Source organism: Hyperolius riggenbachi, chromosome 12 (genome assembly GCF_040937935.1).
Source record: "Hyperolius riggenbachi isolate aHypRig1 chromosome 12, aHypRig1.pri, whole genome shotgun sequence".
NCBI lineage: Eukaryota > Metazoa > Chordata > Amphibia > Anura > Hyperoliidae > Hyperolius > Hyperolius riggenbachi.
Genome location: NC_090657.1, coordinates 116019401 through 116037787, shown reverse-complemented (window position 1 = coordinate 116037787; position 18387 = coordinate 116019401). Strand labels below are relative to the sequence as shown.

The 18387-nt window shown below is 44.2% G+C and overlaps 1 protein-coding gene across 1 annotated transcript in view; it reads right to left on the bottom strand.

Annotated features, from left to right (window-relative positions):
- Positions 1–18387, bottom strand: part of NUP85 (nucleoporin 85) — a 203380-nt gene that overhangs the window by 91567 nt on the left and 93426 nt on the right. The gene's annotated exons all lie outside the window — the stretch shown is intronic.

The window sequence follows — 18387 nt, the reverse complement described above, 5'->3', positions numbered from 1 at the left end:
CCCGCGGTGCGGAATTTAGACCCAGGCCCCCCCCACCCTTCATTAAATAGCCAGGTATAGGTGCCTCCAGTATAGGTAGCCAGGAATAGGTGCCCTAGTATAGGTAGCCAGGAATAGGGGTCCCCAGTTTTGGTAGCCAGGTATAGGTGCTCCAAAATAGGTAACCAAGGAACAGGTGCTCCCAGTATAGGTGCCTCAGTATAGGTAGCCAGGCATAGGTGCCCCAGTATAAGTAGCTAGGAATAGGTGCCTCAGTATAGATAGCCAGGAACAGGTACCTTAGTATAGATAGCTAGGAGTAGGTGCCTCAGATAGCCAGAGATAGGTGCCCCAGTGTAGATAGCCCCCTAGGGATAGGTGCCTCCGTTTAGATAGCTAGGGATGGGGGCGTGGCTTGATGCTGCAACGAGATGGCTGCCTAATCCCTAGCTCCTGCTTACCGCCCGTCTAAAGAGACTGTTCCAGCCTTCCCCAGCAGCTTTTCTTTGTGGCTATGAAGCGTTCCCGCCGTCAGTCACCCACGAGCAGAAACTCACCCAGCACCAAATTGGCAAAACAGTTCCTGAGCTATTTCAATCACAACACCGCCACATGCAGACTACCAAGATGGCGCCAACCAAAGACGCACAGCTCTTTCTGGCCTCATCGGACGGCTCTCCGCCATCCATCCCGCAGGTCAGTGACACAAGTCGCTCCTACACTAGCTAACATCCACGTTATGGCTGATGACATTAAAGCCTCCTTTTACACATCAATAGCGGAGGTCATAAATAATGTAGCCGCCATAGGTTGGAACATCAACTCATCTGGACCGCAGAGGGCGAGAAAGCAAACAGAGACTGATGAAGATGGGGACCACACTTCCCATTCCAGACCCCACTCCCCGGAAAAGACTCTCCGCCTCATGGGACACTAGTATTTCCTCAGACGAGGATTGAACGCTTGCTATACCTTACGGTTTAACACTAGGCTTGGGCCTCGCAATCCTATCCAGGGACCTATTGGTTCGTATTACTCTATTATTTTTACTTCTTTGTTCTCCATGAGAAGCACTCTCTTTTCTAACAACAAACTTTATCTGATGAAGGAGACATTTTGAGAGCCCTAAAGATCTTTACTTAGATCTACCTCGTTTCCACTAAAATATAACTTTGCTTTAAGAGGATGGACCTCTCAGCTTAATTTTGAAGCAGCGCCTGACTTTTCCACTTTGGTGTGTGTGTGGTGGAACCAACTGTTCTAGCTAGGACTATATGCAATACTGCTCTGCTTTTCATGCTACTTATTTGTCAGTGTAGGAGGTTATATCCAGACGTGTGTTTAAACTATTCATTTACAATTCCATTTTGGCGCAGGGTGGTTGGGTATGCTTGGGGGGAGGGAGGAGGGGGGATTGGGGAAGGAGATAGAAATTTGGGGGAAGCTTTACTGTTAATGCCTTTTCTAGGATGTTTTAGTTCACAGGTGTATTAATAGTTACCGTATACTAAATATTCAAGATAGAGTATTACATTTCATAAGATAGTGCGCAATCTTATCCTTATACTCTTATTTCTTAACCCACTATATGTTGCTAGGTCTGGCTATTTGTTAGCGATTCCCCCTGGATTTAAAGGGGATTTACTTTTAGGGAAGTTTTGTATCTGCATCTCCTCTCGCTTTCTTGTGGAGGTTGCCTAGATATTTGTGGGGCCCCTTCCCCGGGAGGCAAGACAGTCCTCGTTCCTCACAATCCCGGTTCTGTCATGCTTTGCGGGGGTCCTGTATGAGCGAGTGAGAAATCAAACTTTTCCGAATCTTATAATGTAAAAACTTTAGTTATCTGTGTGGGGATCGAAGGTAAAATATGATTATGTGGTAAAGTTATATCGGTCACCTCTAGCTTGCATTATTTCAGTATGAAGCAAAAGTTATTGTCTACCCCAATATCACTATCTTTATTGCCGTTACCATTACTTTCATTAACACTCATAGTACAATCCTGGTTCCTCTCCCCCTCCTCTCCCCCCCCACCCCCCCCCCCCCCGTACTGTCTCTCTATATTGTACCTATATTATTCTAGCTCGCTTCCCCTTCTCGTTTTTCAGCTGGGTTAGTCGCCTTTAAGTTAGTTACATTTGGGTTCATTCCCTTTCTCCAGTTGAGGATATCCTACACTGACTAATGGGGACTTGTTCCAAAACATCTAGACGGGTAATACCAGGAGATTGGTTGTTCATTAGTATTAAATCTACACAGAAATACTATTAATCATAACAATTGGTTGCAAGTCTTCTATTTTCCCCACACAGTATATTAATATATACTGACTTACTATCCCACATTGTAGGCGAGTACGTCCCTCCACGCCGTACTTACGTGGGTAATGTTCACCGCTACTTATACGGTTAATTCTGTCTTTTGTGTTATTTCCCCTGTGCCATTCTTTTTCTCACTGCTGGTCTGTCCTTTTCCTCTTGCTTTTCTATTCTCTACCTACTCCTTTCTCCTTTTTAATTTTGCTACAGACCTAGACAATTTCTCTACACCTAAAACAACTGGGTACTTTGGTAAAATACAACAAACCCACCACAATCCACTTCAGTTGAGCTTTATTTCATTGAATGTTAACGGCTTGAACACCGAGAAAAAAGATCAGTAGTTTTTGACCTCCTCAGGGAAAAACAAACAAAAACATCCATATAGCTTTCTTACAGGAAACTCACTTGAGATCCCAACATATCCCATCCAAATTTGACAATAGATTTCCTTTGGCATACCATTCCACATCCCCAACATCTAAAACCAAAGGTGTTTCAATTTTCATTCATAGGGACATCCCATTTATATTGGAGGAATTGGAAGCAGATGAAGAGGGACGTTCAATATTTGTTAAAGAGAAAATTGGTACGAGACAGATCACTTTGGCAACAATATATGCTCCCAATAGTAAGCAACCTTCCTTCATAGCTTCCATGGACTCCAAATTGTTGGGTTTCTATCAGGGCATCCTGGTACTAGGTGGATATTTCAGTATTCCACTACAACCCCTGTTGGACCGCTCTAATGGATTCATCTGTTCTATCCTACTGTAATATATATACGAACAGAGGCGCCAAGCAGAGTAAAACAATGTTCTAAAAATGATAAAAAGAGGGAAGTCGAGGTGGACTTGCCTCCCTCTGGTAGTGGACATATACTCAAATGCAGAGTAAAAAATATACAATCTGAGGCGCATGCGCGGCGCGACTGAGATGGCCGCTTGAGAGAGGAGCTCCTGCCCGCAATACCGCAACCTGAGCCGCCATACGCCAAACCTCCGCAGCCGACACGCGGCTCCTATCGGGTCCTCTACCTCAGCTCTCTCCGCAGCAGATGCCGCCCAAAGTACAGTCCAAAACCGCCACACAAAGAGGTACAATGGACCGGTTTGTCTCACACGCTGGCTCCCAAGATGGCGCTGACAGCCTAGGCCACGCCGAGTCTCCTCCTCCCTCACAGGCCAGTATGCCCAGCGACACTACCCCGATCACAGCCTCAGTGCTGGAGACCACCTTAGAGAGGCATTATCGATCCATGCATGAGTCCCTGCAGCAGCTAATGATATCAGCGCTGCAGGACCTAAAGACAGAGCTGACAGGGCTGGGCAATCGCACAAACACTTTAGAAGGGAAGGTGGACACTATATTACTGAAACAAGCTGAGCTAGAGGAGGAACAACAGATTATGCTCTCAGACCTTAGCTCACTCCGCTCAGCCCAAGAAGACACGGAAAACAGAGAGAGACGACAAAACCTAAGAATCAAAGGGGTTTCAATGTCAGTCAAACCTGATCAAATCGTCTCACACCTTACTGAATTCTTCAAATCTGTAGCCCCAGATGTCCCTGACGAGCTATGGAGACTAGACAGGGCTCACAGATCCTTGGGGGAACGCTCACCCTCTGCACAGAGACCAAAAGATATTATCACCAGACTCCACTACTATGAAGCCAAAGAGGCTGTTTTGCAAGCCCTGCGAAAATCCCCATCAGTCACCTTCAAAGGAGATGAGCTGCATGTTTACAATGACTTATCATTAATAACATTGGCAAAGAGAAGAGCTCTCAAACCCGTTACACAGCTACTCAGAGACTCCCACATCCCATATAAGTGGGGATTCCCCTTCCGCCTTATCGTGATCAGGAACGGAATGACTTTTTCCCTCTCAGACATCGATAATGCTCCTCTGTTTCTCAGACAAATGGGCCTTAAGATGCCCCCCCCCTCTACCTATCTCAAACCTCCGCTCACCTACCACATCCTCCCCGCCGAGGAAAGTCCGCCATATATCAGAGGGGCTTAAAGCTTCAGTTAGAAGTCTCACATTCCCACAGGGACTGGAGGACATGGAAGCTCTTCCCACCTGAAAATTTCCAGAACCTCTAACTGCGGCATGAGCCTTAACATACCCGTTAACACTACCTATTTACCTGCAACACTTATTGTTGTTATCCACTTGGCTGTTCTTAGCTAATATAAGTCTAAAATGATCTTACTTTACTACAATATCACATATCCTTCTAGAGGATGTGAAATGATAGTATATTGTACCGTATTTTCAAACCGGATGCATTTTTTGTTTTTTTTTCTCCTATGTTTGAGGATCCCGGGTAATCTTTTCTCACCATGCTGGTGTCGGGTTCCTGGGCGTCCATCCCGGTGCTCCAGCATTCGCCTCCGGAGACTCATCCCTAGGGTGTCCTGGCCCCCTGAGTGTCCGGACTCCCTTGGGATGACCTCACTTCGACAACTATTTTTAGTTGTCATCATATGTGGCCTCATTTTTCACAGAGGCTTTTGTCTTTCAGAATTTATTGTATGGTTGTTATCATATTGGTTTAAGTTTTACCTTGCTATGTCTATGGCTTTGTATCCTCCCCACTCCTTCCCTCCTCCCCTCCCTAGGGCGCAGTGTTCGGTACCTCTCCTACCACGTAGCTATCTCACCTCCATGGACTATGGTTAAACTTTTGACATTAAACGTAAAGGGTCTAAATCTACCCCAGAAGAGAGTTTCACTCCTCCGAGATCTCAAGAGAATGGGCATAGACATAGCTATGCTTCAAGAGACTCGCCTATGCGCACATGATTCAGTGCGACTAGGAGATAGACTCTACTCAGGGACATATTTGGCCTCGGGACCAAACACTCGAGCGGGGGTTGCAATTCTAATTAAAAACACTCTCCCCCTACAGATAAACAAAACCATACAGGACCCCAAAGGACGCTACTTAATTCTAACAGGTACATTAGCCGGTAAACCTATCACTTTAGCCAATACATATGCCCCCAACTCCCAACAGGTATCCTTTCTCTCCTCCTTCCTAATAAAACTTCACAAAATCTCCTCAGGTACTCTCCTCCTAGGAGGCGACTTTAACTTAGCATTCTCATCTACCATGGATCGTAGCTCTCCTACGTCGCCATCCTCAGCTTCCACACATGATCGAAACTCTCGTAAATTCAGAATTTTAATGAGAAAATATAGGCTCTTAGATATCTGGAGAATCAACAACCCCACCTCAACAGAATACACTTTCTATTCGCCTCCACACGCTTCCCACTCAAGGCTGGATTATTTTTTCTCTAATGCTGCACTAATCCCCTTAATTAAGGACTCAGATATCCACCCGGTAGCCTGGTCTGACCACCATAGCGTCACTTTGGAGATAGATTGGCTCCATAGACCACACAAACCCTTATATTGGAGACTGAATGAGACGCTACTTCAGGATAAAAACCTAGTCTCTGAATTCACTAAAGAATTACAGTCATTTTTCCAGACAAATACTGATACGGTCTCATCCTATGGCATCCTCTGGGAATCACACAAGGCCTTCATTAGAGGCCTTTTCATAGCAGAGGGGTCCAGAAGGAAAAAACTGTCCTCCCAAAAACTACTATCCCTCCACACAGCCTTATCTAAAGCCCAAAACTTATACAAACTAGACCCAACTCAACATCATTTCACTCAGCTCCAACAATTGAAACAAAACATACGCTCCCTACAATCCACCCAGATTGAAAAAGGCCTCCGCTGGACCAAACAGCTTTTCTATGAAAGAGGAAACAAACCTCACACAATCCTAGCTAGAAAACTGAACCCCAAAAGCTCCCAACAATTCATATATGCCATGAAAGACCCAGATGGGCATACACACTACAACCCCCAAAAGATTGCTCAAATCTTCACAAAATACTATGAACAGCTCTACAATCTACCCGATCATGATAAAGACCCTTCCTTCCTATCAGCAGTGGACACATTTTTGACACCCTTAAACCTGCCCCAACTCACAGACCCCCAGCGTGCTATACTCAACTCCCCCATAACCACGACAGAACTAGCTGAGGTCCTAAAATCACTTCCTTCGGCAAAATCTCCTGGGCCAGATGGATTGCCCTACACCTATTATAAGAAGTTCCAACATATCCTACTCCCCCATCTAGCGACCCTGGCCTCTAAGATAATGGAGGGGCATACCCCCCCCTCATACCATGCTAGCTTCCCTTCTCACAGTAATCCCTAAAGAAGGAAAAGACCCCCAACTACCCCAAAGCTATAGGCCAATCTCCCTCTTAAACTCAGATCTGAAAATAATAACCAACACCCTTGCCAACCGCCTAAATCCCATTCTTACATCTCTAATAAATAACGACCAAGTAGGCTTTATATTAGGCCGCCAAGCAGGAGATAACACCAGGAAAGCGATAGACCTCATATCACTTATGAACAGAGGGGGTAAACCTTCTCTTCTCTTAAGCCTAGACGCCGAAAAGGCCTTTGATCGACTATCCTGGTCTTTTCTCTTCAAAGTCCTTCAACACCAAGGCTTCTCTGGTCCCTTTGTGACCCTTCTTAAATTTCTGTACTCTTCCCCTACTTCCACAGTTAAGCTTCCCTCGGCCCCCCCACTTCCCTTTAGCATCAACAATGGCACTAGACAGGGCTGCCCACTGTCCCCCCTGCTTTTTGCCATTAGTATTGAGCCTCTGGCTAGCGCAATAAGACTTAATAAAGATATTATGGGTATAAAACACAGAGGTCACGAGCACAAAGTTTCACTTTTTGCTGATGACATTCTGCTCACCCTCAATAGCCCCTTAACCTCTCTCCCTGCCCTTCACTCAACAATAGCCTCTTATGAAACCATTTCAGGATTTAAACTAAATAAGGATAAGACTGAAGCCCTTCCGATCAAAATTCCCCAGAATATGCTACTTGCCCTAAAATCTCACTTTACCTACAATTGGAGAACCCAAACCTTGAAATACCTTGGGATTAATCTAACCACCTCATACTCCTCCATTTATAAACACAACTTCTCTTCTCTTATTTAGAAAATTTTCCAAGATCTTCACAAATGGACAGCTTATAAAATTTCGTGGATCGGGAGAATATACTCACTTAAGATGAATATATTACCTCACCTACTGTACCTATTTGAGACTCTTCAGGTCCAAGTCCCTTCAGCTCAGCTATCCAGGCTACAATCCGCATTTTTAAAATTTATCTGGAACCACAAACGCCCAAGAGTCTCTAAGACTGTCCTTCTCTCCTCTGGGGAACAAGGAGGGTTGGGTGTACCACACCTAAAACACTACTACCAAGCAGCACATTTAAGACAGCTGACGGAATGGTCGGACCTAAGAGTTTTCTCTAAATGGGCTATAATTGAGGCCATGGAGGTTTCTCCCCTATCTTTAGCCTCTTTTGTTTGGACCACAAACCCCCCTAAACTACCATCTATGAACTTACTCCCCACTATACCTTTTACTCTCAACATCTGGAAAACCACAGCACGAAAAGCAGGCCTAATGTCAAACCCATCCCCACTATACCCTATATTAGGGAACCCCCTACTTCCCCCCAGCACTATCCCCACTTTCATAGCCAAATGGTATAGCCTAGGTTACTTTAACTTAAAAAACTGGACAGACTTCGCCACTGGCAAACTTATCACACTAACTTCACTAAGAGAAAAAATTTCCCTTTCCCCTTCAGGAATCATGGAAGCGAACCAAATATCCCATTTCCTCAACTGCCACACCAAGGGGGCATCTTCATTATCCTCCCTCACCGCCTTCGAAAGAATCTGCCTCCACAAGGGACACCAAAAAGGCTTAATTTCCCAGATATACTCTCTTCTACAATCGAACTCAGGCACTCTAGAGGCCTCCCACCTCTATATGAAGAAATGGGAAAAAGCTCTCTCAATCAATATAAGTAGACCCGATTGGGAAGATATCTGGGAAAACGCCAAACACTCATCTATTTGCACACAAATCAAAGAAAATATATACAAACTCTTATTCAGATGGTACCTGACCCCTGAAGTTCTTGCAAATATCTATCCCAATACACCTGATACCTGTTGGAGAGGTTGCCCTCACAAAGGCACTATCGAACATATTTTTTGGTCCTGTCCAGAAATCACTCCTCTTTGGGAAGAGGTCCGCCACCTGATATTATCTGTCATAGACAAATCTATCCCACTGGACCCAGTCACCTTACTTCTAGGCAAATCTATCCCCGGAGTCACCAAGTTCCCTATGCGCCTAATCACCCATATCTTAACTGCGACAAGGCTCTCAATAGCATCAGCCTGGAAGAACATAGCTCCCCCTACCATTGCAGACATTAAAATTAAAATCAACTGGATGAAGACAATGGAACAAATGACAGCCACATTGAGGGATACTGAAACCCAATACCACAAAACTTGGGGACCCTGGCTCCTTTATTCACCAGACTACATGCCTCCTTGAACGGGCAGGGCACTACACACAGAATCCTAGACCCTTTGCGTCTATACGGTCTCTCCACTTAGATTTCTACCCACTAGGCTGAGGCTACCGATCACTGTGCCCTAACAAATCTCTCCCCCCCCCCCCCCCTCCCCTCCCTGCCCTACTCCTCTCCTTCCCCTCTCCCCCGCCACACCTACAATCCACTCCCCCATGCGATAGTTCTTTTCCCTTTAGTTCCACTCTAGGGTATATACTAAAGATTTGATTACAGGACTTTAATTTCGCATTGTCTTCGCTCTCAACACAGATGTGGGACATTTTCTATGTGATGCACTTGCATACCCGCCTCAAAGGACAACAGCAAAGACTTTTCATCTGATCATTCTTCCTTATCCTTCTCTCCCTTTCTTATGCAAAGCTCGAGATTCTCATGGAGGATAGACTTTTCCCCCTTTTTTTTTTTTTTCTTTTTCTTCTGCTTTTTGCTGTCTAGCTAGATACATGTCAGTGTCTGGAAATCCCAGACAGATGAGGTTGTTATCCAATGCATCTCTATATGACTTTGTAATATCCCATTCTGTTATCATCTCTATAGCATGTACTGTTCGTTTGTATACCTTTCAATAAAAACACAGTTACAAAAAAAAAAAAAAATATACAATCTATTCACAGCTCCATAAAATCACAACGCGTTTTGCCATCAACAGTCCAGCTTCATCAGGCAGTACAGGAGCATATGCAACTGGTTCAGGTCCATAAAGCGTGTGAGGCGCTCACATGCTTTATGGACCTGAACCAGTTTTATATGCTCCTGTACTGCCTGATGAAGCGGGACTGTTGACCGCAAAACGCGTTGCGATTTTATGGAGCTGTGAATAGATTGTATATTTTTTACTCTGCATTTGAGTATATGTCCACTACCAGAGGGAGGCAAGTCCACCTCGACTTCCCTCTTTTTATCAATTTTAGAACATTGTTTTACTCTGCTTGGTGCCTCTGTTCGTACATATTACAGCACGATTAAGTCCACAACTGGTGGAGGGGTTCTTTCCCCATTTTCCTATCTACAGAGAGCGACTTTTATACCTGAGTGGGGTCAGGTACTAATACTCCCCACCTGCCTGTCAAGTGGTTGCCTGATGGTAACCCACCTTTGTGAGTATAAGAACCTTTGACAATACATTATATATTGATTTTACAGAGCCCTTAGACATATCAAAAAGAATTTGCAACAGTTGACACTCGGACCCCTGGAGATTAGCCCACCCAGTTGAGAGAGATTACACATTCTTTTCCCCTCTTCACAATAAATACTCCCGGATTGATTACTTTGTGTCTCAGTGAGATTTTTCTTTGACTTGTAACACATCCATTGGACATAAAAGTATCAGAGAAACACGCTCCTATTTTCCTGTCCCTAGAATTTCCTGAAAATACTGCCAAAACCTGGTCTTGGAAACTTAAAGAGGAGCTGTTAGGTATAGGGTCTCAGAGAAAATAAACACATATATCAGTAGCTAAAGATTGGCTGTACTTACATTACATATGCATTTCACTGTCCACGTTTGGATTTCACAGAATTTGTATATAGTATATGCAGAGAATGATGCTCCTGACAGCTCATGGCAGGCTCCATGTTTGTGAAGCCAAATGTGTCGTCATGTCCTGCCTGCTTCTGATCCCAGAACAGCTCATACTGAATAACACTAGTTTGCAGTGAATATTAATGAGCCATGTGGCTAGGAACAATAGCGGACTCCTGCAGTGTACGCTGCCCCGAGATTTATCTGTGCTGTGGCTGGACTGAGTTTTAGAAGCTGCTGAAACTTGATCCCGTCTTCTCCTTAGCAGCCGAGGGGAGGGCCCCAGAATGCTTTGCAGTATGTTATGCGGCTTGCGGCTTGCTTAGGTCTAAGCATTGCTGATAAGCATACATCAAAGGTAAGAGAGATCTTTATCTTCAGTAATGTCTTTTTGGCTTCCTTCTAAACTGTTTAACACAGGAGACTAGAGGTTTAAATTAGCTTCTGCAGCCTGACAGTTACTCTTTAATCCCAACCTTTTAGCTAAACAATACAGGATTGAAGAGATTTCTAACTCCCTAACTTCTTACTTCGAACAAAACACCACTCCAGATGTGTCAAATTGAACAGTTTGAGAAGCCCACAAGGCAGTGGTCGGAGGCAATTTTATCAGAATGGGAGCAAAACTTGAGAGAGAGAAAGGAGGGCATATTAACCCTGACAGCTGAGATATCTAAATTGGATACTCTCCACAAACATACGTTGGCCAACCAAACTCTTGAGGCATTAAGCTCTGCTAGAGCAAAGCTTAATAATCATCTTTTCATAAATGCTAAAAGGAAAGTAATGGCAGGGAAGAAAATATTTTATGAATTAGGAAACAAGAGTGGCAAATTCTTAGCTAGAGCGCTTAGGTTACATTGATTGTTCTTGTTTAAAGATGAGATATTTGAATGTAACATTTGCTTCCTAACGAGATCGGAGGACATTGCAGAAGAATTTAGGAAATATCAGACACTTTACAACCTTCCCACGTCCCATTCATCTTTAGATAGACAAGAACACCTTAACAACTTTCTACTCAAATACGCCAAGCCCCTAAATCTATCCCAATCTAATAAAGAAGACCTTAAGGCTCCCTTGTCAGCTGACGAATTGTTGGTAGCTGTAAAGGCACAGAAGCCTGGTAAGGCGCCGGGCCCAGACGGCCTTACCTCTCAATATTACAGTGGTTTGCAAAAGTATTCCTTGAAGTTTTCCACATTTTGTTATATTACTGCCACAAACCTGAATCAATTTTATTGGACTTCCACGTGAAAGACCAATATAAAGTGGTGTAAATGTGAGAAGTGGAACGAAAATCATACATGATTCCAAACATTTAAAAAAAAAAAATAACTGCAAAGTGGGGTGTGCGTAATTATTCAGCCCCTTGAGTCAACACTTTGTAGAACCACCTTTTGCTGCAATTACAGCTGCCAGTTGTCAGGAACCGGCCCGCGGCACGCCTGCGTATCCGGTTCCCGACTGCGGGTTTGACCAGATCAAGCGGGGAGCAGCCTTATTCGAGACAAAACAAGGCTCGGACCCCTCAGAACACCGCTCACTGCCACCACTAGAGTTCGCTAGACACTTCCACTCTGCTGTCGAGTCCTCAGCGCGCAATCCACGTTTTCGTATTCGGGTCAGCTTTGCGCTTAGGCCGAATACGGGAACGCCACGCACCCACACACACACACAGTTGCAATCTTACACTGTAGTGAAGCAAAACCACTAACAGTCGTTCCGAACGATACTGTTAGCCACTCAGCTGTTGAGCTACTCGCACTGGCGTTGTCGTACGTTGGGTCAGCTGCGCGCTTTAGGCCAACGTATGACAAACGCCCCACACACAATGCAATTACAATCTTATACGGTAGTGTCGCTCAATCATACAATCAGGCACGGACTTATACACACTTCAATCTCTTCTAGGCTATGAGTGTTAGTTTAGTACAGCAGAAGTCAAGCTTATTAAATAATTTAATATTCCAGGGAAAAAAGTGGAACAATGCAGAACAGAATATATACAAAAGATTACAAAAACAAAGTAAAAAATTACAAAGATAAAAGTTACAAAAATACACACAAGACAAGTTGCCAAAAATAAAAATGGAATAAACTAAAATGAACTTTTACCATCACAAATGTCCAAACGTGGAGAGACGCGGATTTACCGATTTCCTCGGGATCATCTCTAGCGATGAGCTACTCTCGGGAGAAGATACCTGTGACTGCCCTGGACCAGCTTAAATAGTCTGAATTGTCCCCTGGGGCATTTAATGTCCAGCCCCCAGGAACTAATGCAATTTCCCAGTTTGTGACATCACCGAACGCTTGTCACAATCTTCCTGTGATATTACACTTCCAGCCCACTATTCAGACTAAGAGGTAGCCGAACGCCTGTGTGGGCGTCAACCAGGTCGGGTAAATGTCAAAGTGTTTCCTTGCTAGTGTTTAGGTAGACAGTTCCTAATTACTGTCCAGGTTCCTTTGCCTATTGAAGGTGACTGGTCTATTCAATGAAAACAATGGCAGTTCCCTTGATCTCTGCCCTCAATGCAAATTGAATCTACATACAGACATTATCCAGGTGACACCTTCCAAAAGCCAGACTGGCTGACATACAATCCCATATAATACAGTAGTACACAGCAGACATAAAAATGGGAAAATGAAAATATATTACTGTATTATCCTTAACAGCATCAGCACCCCAATATATCACCACACCAGTCTTTTAGATCATGTCTCTACCAGCTTTGCACACCTAGAGACTGAAATCCTTACCCATTCTTCTTTGCAAAACAGCTCCAGCTCAGTCAGATTAGATAGACAGCGTTTGTGAATCGCAGTTTTCAGATCTTGCCACAGATTCTCGATTGGATTTAGATCTGGACTTTGACTGGGCCATTCTAACACATGGATATGTTTTATTTTAACCACTTGAGGACCTAGGGCTTTCTACCCCTTAAGGACCAGCCACTTATTTTCCATTCAGACCACTGCAGCTTTCACGGTTTATTGCTCGCTCATACAACTTACCACCTAAATGAATTTTGGTTCTTTTTCTTGTCACTCAGGGCCCTTTTCCACCAGCGCGTTTGCGCTTGCTGAATCGCAAAAACGCAAACCGCTAGCTATTTTACAATCGCTACGGTTTGCTTTTTAACATAGGAATCGCGGTAGGTCATTTCCACTACCGCGATTCGTTTTTGTCGGGAACGCGAACGCGCGGCGGAGCGATATTTGCCGCGATTTTGCTATGCAGTGCATAGCATAGCAAAATCGCGGCCGCGAACGTCGGGGAATCGCCGCTAATTGCGATTCAGCAATCGCTAGCGTTCAGCGTGAACGCTAGCGATTGCTAGTGGAAAAGGGCCCTAAAAAAGCTTTCTTTTGGTGCTATTTGATTGCTCCTGCGATTTTTACTTTTTATTATATTCAGCAAAAAAGACATGAATTTTGGCAAAAAATGATTTTTTTAACTTTCTGTGCTGACAGTTTTCAAATAAAGTAAAATTTCTGTATACATGCAGCGCGAAAAATGTGGACAAACATGTTTTTGATTAAAAAAAACCCATTCAGCGTATATTTATTGGTTTAAGTAAAAGTTATAGCGTTTACAAACTATGGTGCAAAAAGTGAATTTTCCCATTTTCAAGCATCTACGACTTTTCTGACCCCCTGTCATGTTTCATGAGGGGCTAGAATTCCAGGATAGTATAAATACCCCCCAAATGACCCCATTTTGAAAAGAAGACATCCCAAAGTATTCACTGAGAGGCATAGTGAGTTCATAGAAGATATTTTTTGTCACAAGTAAGCGGAAAATGACACTTTGTGACAAAAAAAAAAAAAAGTTTCCATTTCTTCTAACTTGCGACAAAAAAATGAAATCTGCCACGGACTCACCATGCCCCTCTCTGAATACCTTGAAGGGTCTACTTTCCAAAATGGGGTCATTTGTGGGGTGTGTTTACTGTCCTGACATTTTGGGGGGTGCTAAATTGTAAGCACCCCTGTAAAGCCTAAAGGTGCTCATTGGACTTTGGACCCCTTACCACAGTTAGGCTGCAAAAAAGTGCCACACATGTGGTATTGCCGTACTCAGGAGAAGTAGTATAATGTGTTTTGGGGTGTATTTTTACACATACCCATGCTGGGTGGGAGAAATATCTCTGTAAATGACAATTTAATTTTTTTTACACACAATTGTCCATTTACAGAGTTATTTCTCCCACCCAGCATGGGTATGTGTAAAAATACACCCCAAAACACATTATACTACTTCTCCCGAGTACGGCGGTACCACATGTGTGGCACTTTTTCACACCCCAAGTACGCTAAGGGGCCCAAAGTCCAATGAGTACCTTTAGGATTTCACAGGTCATTTTGCGGCATTTGATTTCCAGACTACTCCTCACGGTTTAGGGCCCCTAAAATGCCAGGGCAGTATAGGAACCCCACAAATGACCCCATTTTAGAAAGAAGACACCCCAAGGTATTCCGTTAGGAGTATGGTGAGTTCATAGAAGATTTTATTTTTTGTCAAAAGTTAGCAGAAAATTGATTTTTATTGTTTTTTTCACAAAGTGTCATTTTCCACTAACTTGTGGCAAAAAATAAAATCTTCTATCAACTCACCATACTCCTAACGGAATACCTTGGGGTGTCTTCTTTCTAAAATGGGGTCATTTGTGGGGTTCCTATACTGCCCTGGCATTTTAGGGGCCCTAAACCGTGAGGAGTAGTCTGGAAATCAAATGCCGAAAAATGACCTGTGAAATCCTAAAGGTACTCATTGGACTTTGGGCCCTTTAGCGCAGTTAGGGTGCAAAAAAGTGCCACACATGTGGTATCGCCGTACTCGGGAGAAGTAGTACAATGTGTTTTGGGGTGTATTTTTACACATACCCATGCTGGGTGGGAGAAATAACTCTGTAAATGGACAATTGTGTGTAAAAAAAATCAAAAGATTGTCATTTACAGAGGTATTTCTCCCACCCAGCATGGGTATGTGTAAAAATACACCCTAAAACACATTATACTACTTCTCCCGAGTATGGCGATACCACATGTGTGGCACTTTTTTGCACCCTAACTGCGCTAAGAGGCCCAGAGTCCAATGAGTACCTTTAGGCTTTACAGGGGTGCTCACAATTTAGCACCCCGCCCACTTGCCAGGACAGTTAAAGAGAATCTGTATTGTTAAAATCGCACAAAAGTAAACATACCAGTGCGTTAGGGGACATCTATTACCCTCTGTCACAATTTCGCCGCTCCTCGCCGCATTAAAAGTGGTTAAAAACAGGTTTAAAAAGTTTGTTTATAAACAAACAAAATGGCCACCAAAACAGGAAGTAGGTGGATAGAAAATACATCCATACACAAGCAGGCTGTATACAGCCTTCCTTTTTAATCTCAAGAGATCATTTGTGTGTTTCTTTCCCCCTGCAGCTATCTTCCACTGAAGTGTCAGGCTTTTTCTTCCTGCAGAGTGCAGCTCTTCCTGTATGTAATTCCTCAGTATGTGAAAGCCCAGCCAGCTCAGAGGAGGATTTATCCAGCTTGTAAAAGATAATAGAGCAGAGAGAACCTGCCATAATCTAAATAACACACAGGCAGTGTGCAGAGAGGGGTCTGGAGGGGGGAGATGCATCACAGAACCACAACACTGAAGAACTTGGCAGCCTTCCAGACACTGGCTGACAAGTCTGACAAGAGAGAGATAAGTTGATTTATTACAGAGATGGTGATAGTAGAACGTGCTGCAGTAAGCCAGAACACATTAGAATAGCTTTTGGAACTTGTAGGATGATAAAAAACAGGATGCAATTTTTGTTACGGAGTCTCTTTAACAAACCCCACAAATGACCCCATTTTGGAAAGAATACACAACAAGGTATTCCATGAGGGTAATGGTGAGGTCATTGAAAATTTTATTTTTTGTCACAAGTAAACGGAAAATGACACTTTGTTAAAAAAAAAAATAAAAAAAAAATTCTGCTAACTTGTGACAAAAACTAAAATCTTTTATGAACTCACCGTGCACCTCACATAATACTTTAGGGTGTCCTCTTTCCAAAATGGGGTCATTTGTGGAGTCTGTCCTGGCATTTTAGGGTCTCTGCAATCATTACATGTATGGCCAGTATTAGGAGTTTCTGCTATACTCCTTATATTGGGTATACAAGTAATGCACTCTGGGCTGAAAGGAAAAATGAACGGCAAACATACCTTGCTCCACATCAATGGCAGATCTTCCTCCACATCAATGGCAGTGATAACCTCAGGAGAGAGAGACACCCCGTGCCACCCCGCACTCAGGGTGAGCCACCAACTTATGTGACTGGGCCTCAGAACTTTAGTATACAGCATTATGCCTGTAGGATACAGCAATATGCCTGCCAATAGAGATGACTCTGTGTGGCATTAAAGCATCATCATAGGCCCAAATTGAGTGTCCACACTCAAGGGAAATTCAAACATGCCGTCTTATATCGCCAACCCAGGACAGATCAGCAATATCAAGCATGGAAACCGATCCTTCTTTCGACTTTTATGCTTACCCGTTTGGTTTTCAAGCTTACCTCTCCTCTCCCTGCGACAATGTGCAAAAGACCACTGAGTGTGTGCCTACTCCTGTGTCTGGAGTTCCCTAGGTTCTAATAGTGTACCTGCTCGTGGTACCTCTCAAAACACTGCCCTACGCATAGGCCAGGCTGGTCAGGACAGCGGGGACAATAAAAACTGGTGTCATTCCTTCTTCCAATCCTGCTGCAGACACGACAACGTTTTCTTCGGATGCGTTGACCTGTGGCACACGGAATCTGATAGGCGTAATGCCTACCATGCAGTCGGCTAGTTGCATCTGTGGGGGGGGGGGGGGGGCCTGGCACCTCCTGGATACAGGATGTCCAGAATGATCTGTTCCTGAAATTGGAGGAAAGATCCAGTTCTCCCAGCCTTACTGTAGAGAACAAAGCTGTTGTAAACTGCCAATTGAATCAGATAAAAAGACACTTTCTTATACCAGCGTCTTGTTTTCCGGGTAATTAAATAGGGCGCTAACCTCTGGTCATTGAAGTCCACCCCTCCCATGTTGACATTATATTCGTGGACGACAAGGGGCTTTTCAATGACCTTAGTTGCCCGTTGAATTTGGACTGTCGTGTCTGTGTGAATGGTGGACAGAAAGTAAACGTCCCTCTTGTCCCTCCGTTTCACCGCGAGCAGGTCTTCAGTATGCAAGGCGGCCCTCTGCCCCCGTTCCAAGTCTGGTGGTAACGAGCCGTTGGGGGAAGCCCTGGCAACTAGGCCGCGCAGTGCCACAGCATCGGATTCCTTCTAACTTTAAGTGCTGAAAGAGGGCCACACTTGTGTAATAATTGTCCACAAAAAGATGGTACCCCTTCTGGAACAAGGGTGACACCAAGTCCCACACAACCTTTCCACTGCTCCCCAGGTAGTCAGGGCATCCGACCGGCTCCAATTTTGAGTCTTTTCCCTCATAGACCCTAAAACGACATGTATAGCCTGTGGCCCTTTCACAGAGCTTATACAGTTTCACCCCATACCGGGCGCGCTTGCTTGGGATGTACTGTTTGATGCCAAGGCGCCCGGTAAAGCGTAAGAGGGACTCGTCTACGCAGATGTGCTGTTCAGGTTTTATAAGCATCTGCAAATGTTGATGACAGGTGGTCTATGAGGGGCCGAATTTTGTGGAGCCGGTCATAAGCAGGGTGGCCCTTTTCATGACAGGTTTTGTCGTCGTTGAAGTGCAGGAAGCGCAGGATGGACTCAAATCGTGTCCTGGACATGGCAGCAGGGTACAAGGGAACATGATGTACTGGGTTCGTAGACCAATACGACCGCAATACATTTAGTTTCATTGGTCCCAAGTGAAGGATAAGGGCCAAAAAGATTTTAATGTCGGATACTTGGACTGGTTTCCACCCGAAAGGCTGGGCATACATGCTCTCCGGGTGCTCGGTGATGAATTGTGTGGCTTTACGGTTGGTCTCAACCACAATTAAGTCCAAGAGAACCTG